General features: G+C 51.8%; 1 long non-coding RNA gene across 1 annotated transcript; it reads right to left on the bottom strand.

The window, feature by feature from the left end:
- Positions 1–1,545: 1,545 nt before the first annotated feature.
- On the bottom strand, positions 1,546–6,502 carry LOC122172892 (uncharacterized). Its single transcript, XR_010597283.1, has 5 exons — positions 6,191–6,502; positions 5,045–5,886; positions 3,883–4,732; positions 2,711–3,573; positions 1,546–2,410 (listed from the first exon to the last, which is right to left on the bottom strand). It is a non-coding gene; the product is annotated as an uncharacterized LOC122172892 (long non-coding RNA).
- Positions 6,503–6,528: the final 26 nt, after the last annotated feature.

Raw genomic sequence — 6,528 nt, 5'->3', positions numbered from 1 at the left:
AATGCTCACGGTCTCGTCGCTCCGGCTTGCTTTCCATCACATGAGGGCTTGAGTCTCTGAGGCGTGACTTCTTTTCCCTCGGTCCTAAACCCAGCACAAGGGGAAAACACAAATCCGTTACCATCTCAGTAGGCAACATCTCGTAGGCTCTTCCTTTCGCCTCTCCCTCACGGCGGGGCTCCTCCCTCAAACATCTTCCCATTACACCTTTAGCATTAGAACCAAAAAGCAATCCCTTGCAACGGCACCCGACAGTCACTATGCACAGCAGACTATGGCCCCTGCCCAGCCGTAATCTCACAGAGCCCCAAACCCAATGAGAAAGCACACGGCCTGTGAAGAATACTACAGCGAGCACAGATGAGAAATTCAGACCGTTGACCGCTTACTCAGAGCCAATTATGTGGGAGTCAGAAAGCTGAGAACTGTTCATATCTGCTTATAAGGATGTCCAGTCTGCTCATGTCCACTTCTGCCACTTTCTCCTCAGGATAGGGCTCTTGGAAAATTCCTCTGGAAGCGCAGCTGCAAAAGCCAAGCATGAGCCATCACTACTTAAAGCTCTATTTGTTGCTTCAAATCTTGCCCTCATCCTGGCCTCCCTCTCCAATCTCATCTACATCAGCCCCACTCGATGAACAGAGACCAAGTTAACACCGAAAGTTATAGCCCTGCATGGTTTTCATCCCCTCCTACTTCTCCATGGCTCCCAAGACCTGGCCTGTGGGGATGCACACCTAGCACCCCTGCCTGTTGTTCTATGAAGAGAGACGGCACGAGGAGAGGAGAGGAAAGAGAGTGAGAAAGTTGGCCAACACACTAGAGGAGACAGAGAAAAAAATGGGAGGAAGGCAAGCAACTCACCACCTGGAGTCATCCTCCTGGATGCAACCTTCTGCTTCCGAGGACACACAGCAGCTGGGCAGAGAAATGAGCAGTCCCTGAAAATGGGGACCTTCTCTCTCTCGTAACCACAGCTGCTTAGGAACCATTTCTTACAAACCCAGCCCCAGCTAACGGGGCGTCCCTACCTGGAGCCATTGGGGCCCTACGCAGAACCCTCACCAAACCACACACTTATCTCACTGACGGTAGCGACTGCTCCACTGCCAACTAGACGGCTCCTGACTTGCATCAACAATGTTCGCAGGCTCACTGCTCTTGCTCGCTTTCCATCTGACAAGGGGAGTAAACGCTGACGTTTGATTTCTTTTCCCTCGGTACTAAATCCAGCACAAGGAGGAAAAACAATGAAGTTACCACCTCAGTGGGCAGCGTCGCGTAGGCTATTCTTTTCGCCTCTCCTACACGGCAGCGCTCTGCCCCAAACTCTCCCCCCCATTACGCCTTTAGCATTACAACTAGAACGCACCCCTTGCAACGGCACCCAAAATAATCACTCTACACAGCATACTCTGGCCCCTCCCCAGCCGTAATCTCACAGAACCCCATACCCAATGAGAAAGCACACGGCCTGTGAAGAATACTACAGCGAGCACAGATGAGGAATTCAAAGCACTGACTGCTTACTCACAGCCAGTTATGCGGGAGCCAGAAAATTGAGGACTGTTCATGTCTGCTGACAAGGGTGTTCATGTCTGCTTACAGGGATGTCCAGTCTGCTAATGTCCACTTCTCCCAGTTTCTTCTCGAGATAGGGCTCCTGGAAAATTCCTCTGGAAGCGCAGCTGCAAAAGCCAAGCATGAGCCATCACTACACAAACCTCTATTGGTGCTTCAAATCTTGCCCTCCTCCTGGCCTCCCTCTGCAATCCCATCTACCTCGGCGACACCCGACAAACAGAGACTGAGATAACATCGACAGTCCCAGCCGTGCATGATTTTCGTCCCCTCCTACTTCTCCATGGCACCCAAGACATAGCCTTTGGGGATACACACGTTACACGGCTGCCCGTGTCTTACGAAGGGAGACAACACGAGGAAAGGCAAGGACAGACAGCGAGAGCTAGAGGGTGTGTGTTGGCCAACATACTAGAGAAGAGAGAGAGAGAAAGAAAAACATTGGAGGAAAGCAAGCAACTGACCACCTGGAGTCATCCTTCTGAATCCAACCTTCCACTGCAGAGGAGACACCATTCCTGACCAGAGAAATGAGCAACCTCTGAAAATAGGGACCTTTTCCCCCTCGTAACCACAGTTAGTCAGGAACCTTTTCATACAAACCCAGCCCCAACTTAGTGGGCTTCCCAACCTGGACTCAGGTTGGGCGTGAGCAGAGCCCTCACCAAACCAGACACTTATCTCACTGACAGCGGCGTCTCCACAGCTCCCAGATGGATGGCTTTTGAGTGGCATCAACAATGCTCAGAGTCTCAACGCTCTCGCTCGCTTTCCATCGCATGAGGGCAGTAGACTCTGACGCGTGACTTCGTTTTCCTTGGTTCTAAACCTAATGGTGGGGGAGAGGGGGGGGAGCCAAAAAAATTAGCATCTCCGTCTGCAATGTCGCGTAGTATCTTCTTTTCACATCTCCCATATCCCACGGCTCCACCCTCAACCCATCTCCCATTACTACGTTACAACTGCAACTAGAAGGCACCCATTGTAACGGCACCCAAAATACTCTCTTTCTTCAGGAGACTCTTGTCCCTTCCCCAGCCTTAATCCCAGAGCCTCGTACCAAACAAGGAAGCACATGGCCTGTGAAGAAAACTACAGCGACTACAGATGAGGAATTCAAAGCACTGACCTCTTACTCACAGCCAGCGATGCAGAAGGCAGAAACATGAGGACTATTCATGTCTCCTTAGAAGGATGTCCAGACTACTCAGGTCCACTTCTGCAATATTCTTGTCCGGCTAGGGCTCCTGGACGATTCCTCCGCAAACTAATAAAGCCAAGCAAGAACTATCACTACACAGAGCTCGATTGGGGCGTCGAGTCTTGCCCTCATCCCTGCCTCCCTCTCCAGTCCCATCTACATCAGCCCCACTCGATGAACAGAAACTAAGTAAACACAGACAGTCACAGCTCCACTTTAGTGCCCAGTGCCCCTCATGGTTTTCGTCCGCTCCTACTTCTCCATGGCTCCCGAGACCTGGCTAGGATGCACACCTAGCATGCCTGCGCGTTTCCTACGAAGGGAGACGGCACAAGGAGAGGAGAGGAGAGTCAGCGAGAAAGTTGGCCAACACACTAGAGAAGAGAGAGAGACAGACAGATAGAAAGACATGGGAGGAAAGCAAGCAACTCACTACCTGGAGTCATCCTTCTAGATGCAACCTTCCGTTGCACAGGAGACACCGCTCCTGGCCAGAGAAATGAGCAGACCCTGAAAATGGGGACCTTGTCCCCCTCATAACCACAGCTAGTCAAGAACATTTTCTTCAAACCCAGCCCCAGCTAACGTGGCGTCCCTAGCAGGAGAAAGGTGGGCCATGAGCACAACAATCACCAAACCAGACACTTATCTCACTGAGAGTGGCGGCCATTCCCCTCCCAGTTGGACAGCTTTTGCGTGACATCAACAATGCTCACGGTCTCGTCGCTCCGGCTTGCTTTCCATCACATGAGGGCTTGAGTCTCTGAGGCGTGACTTCTTTTCCCTCGGTCCTAAACCCAGCACAAGGGGAAAACACAAATCCGTTACCATCTCAGTCGGCAACATCTCGTAGGCTCTTCCTTTCGCCTCTCCCTCACGGCGGGGCTCCTCCCTCAAACATCTTCCCATTACACCTTTAGCATTAGAACCAAAAAGCAATCCCTTGCAACGGCACCCGACAGTCACTATGCACAGCAGACTATGGCCCCTCCCCAGCCGTAATCTCACAGAGCCCCAAACCCAACGAGAAAGCACACGGCCTGTGAAGAATACTACAGCGAGCACAGATGAGAAATTCAGACCATTGACCGCTTACTCACAGTCAGTTATGCGGGAGTCAGAAAGCTGAGAACTGTTCATATCTTCTTATAAGGATGTCCAGTCTGCTCATGTCCACTTCTGCCACTTTCTCCTCAGGATAGGGCTCTTGGAAAATTCCTCTGGAAGCGCAGCTGCAAAAGCCAAGCATGAGCCATCACTACTTAAAGCTCTATTTGTTGCTTCAAATCTTGCCCTCATCCTGGCCTCCCTCTCCAATCTCATCTACATCAGCCCCACTCGATGAACAGAGACCAAGTTAACACCGAAAGTTATAGCCCTGCATGGTTTTCATCCCCTCCTACTTCTCCATGGCTCCCAAGACCTGGCCTGTGGGGATGCACACCTAGCACCCCTGCCTGTTGTTCTATCAAGGGAGACGGCACGAGGACAGGAGAGGAAAGAGTGAGAAAGTTGGCCAACACACAAGAGGAGAGAGAGAGAGAGAGAGAGAGAGAGAGAGAGAAAAATGGGAGGAAGGCAAGCAGCTCACCACCTGGAGTCATCCTCCTGGATGCAACCTTCTGCTTCCGAGGACACACCGCAGCTGGGCAGAGAAATGAGCAGTCCCTGAAAATGGGAACCTTCTCTCTCTCGTAACCACAGCTGCTTAGGAACCATTTCTTACAAACCCAACCCCAGCTAACGGGGCGTCCCTACCTGGAGCCAGTGGGGCCCTACGCAGAACCCTCACCAAATCACACACTTATCTCACTGACGGTAGCGACTGCTCCACTGCCAACTGGACGGCTCCTGACTTGCATCAACAATGCTCGCAGGCTCACTGCTCTTGCTCGCTTTCCATCCGACAAGGGGAGTAAACGCTGACGTTTGATTTCTTTTCCCTCGGTACTAAATCCGGCACAAGGAGGAAAAACAATGAAGTTACCACCTCAGTGGGCAGCGTCGCGTAGGCTATTCTTTTCGCCTCTCCTACACGGCAGCGCTCTGCCCCAAACTCTCCCCCCCCAATACGCCTTTAGCATTACAACTAGAACGCACCCCTTGCAACGGCACCCAAAATAATCACTCTACACAGCATACTCTGGCCCCTCCCCAGCCGTAATCTCACAGAACCCCATACCCAATGAGAAAGCACACGGCCTGTGAAGAATACTACAGCGAGCACAGATGAGGAATTCAAAGCACTGACTGCTTACTCACAGCCAGTTATGCGGGAGTTGGAAAGCTGAGGACTGTTCATGTCGGCTGACAAGGATGTCCAGTCTGCTCATGTGCACTTCTCCCAGTTTCTCCTCGAGATAGGGGTCCTGGAAAATTCCTCTGGAAGCGCAGCTGCAAAAGCCAAGGATGAGCCATCACTACACAAACCTCTATTGGTGCTTCAAATCTTGCCCTCATCCTGGCCTCCCTCTCCAATCCCATCTACCTCGGCCCCACTCGACGAACAGAGACCGAGATTACACCGACAGTCACAGCCCTGGATGATTTTCGTCCCCTCCCACTTCTCCATGGCTCCCGAGACATAGACTGTGGGGATGCACACATTACACGGCTGCCCGTGTCTTACGAAGGGAGACAACACGAGGAAAGGCAAGGACAGAGAGAGAGATAGAGGGTGTGTGTTGGCCAACGTACTAGAGAAGAGAGACAGAGAGAAAAACATGGGAGGAAACCAAGCAACTGACCACCTGGAGTCACCCTCCTGAATCCAAACTTCCGCTGGAAAGGAGACACCGTTCCTGGCCATAGAAATGAGCAAGTACTGAAAATAGGAAACTTTTCTCCCTCGTAACCACAGCTAGTCAGGAACCTTTTCATACAAACCCAGCCCTACTGTACTGGGCTTCCTAACCTGGACTCAGGTTGGGCGTGAGGAGAGCCGTCATGAAACCAGACACTTATCTCACTGAGAGCGGCGTCTCCTCGGCTCCCAGATAGATGTTTTTTGCGTGACATCAACAATGCTCAGAGTCTCGACTCTCTGGCTCACTTTCCATCGCATGAGGGTAGTAGACTGATGTGTGACTTTGTTTTCCTTGGTACTAAATCCAGCGGGGGGTGGGGGGGTGGGAGAGGGCGGGATTAGCATCTCCGTCTGCAATGCCGCGTACTCTTTTCATTTCACATCTCCCATATCCCACGGCTCCACCCTCAACCCATCTCCCATTACTACGTTACAACTGCAACTAGAAGGCACCCATTGTAACGGCACCCAAAATACTCACTTTCCTCAGGAGACTCGTCCCTTCCCCAGCCTTAATCCCAGAGCCTCGTACCAAACAAGGAAGCACATGGCCTGTGAAGAAAACTACAGCGACTACAGATGAGGAATTCAAAGCACTCAACTCTTACTCTCAGCCAGCGATGCAGAAGGCAGAAACATGAGGACTATTCATGTCTCCTTAGAAGGATGTCCAGGCCGCTCAGGTCCACTTCTGCCATATTCTTGTCAGGCTAGGGCTCCTGGACGATTCCTCCGCAAACTAATAAAGCCAAGCAAGAACTATCACTACACAGAGTTCTATGGGTGCGTCGAATCTTGCCCTCATCCCTGCCTCCCTCTCCAGTCCCATCTACATCAGCCCCACTCGATGAACAGAGACCGAGTAAACACAGTCACAGCTCCACTTTGGCGCCCACTGCCCCATATGGTTTTCGTCCGCTCCTACTTCTCCATGGCTCCC

This window comes from Chrysemys picta, unplaced genomic scaffold (genome assembly GCF_011386835.1).
Source record: "Chrysemys picta bellii isolate R12L10 unplaced genomic scaffold, ASM1138683v2 scaf1727, whole genome shotgun sequence".
Classification (NCBI taxonomy): domain Eukaryota; kingdom Metazoa; phylum Chordata; order Testudines; family Emydidae; genus Chrysemys; species Chrysemys picta.
The sequence above is the reverse complement of the archived record's forward strand: the minus strand, read 5'-3'. Positions and strand labels throughout refer to the sequence as shown.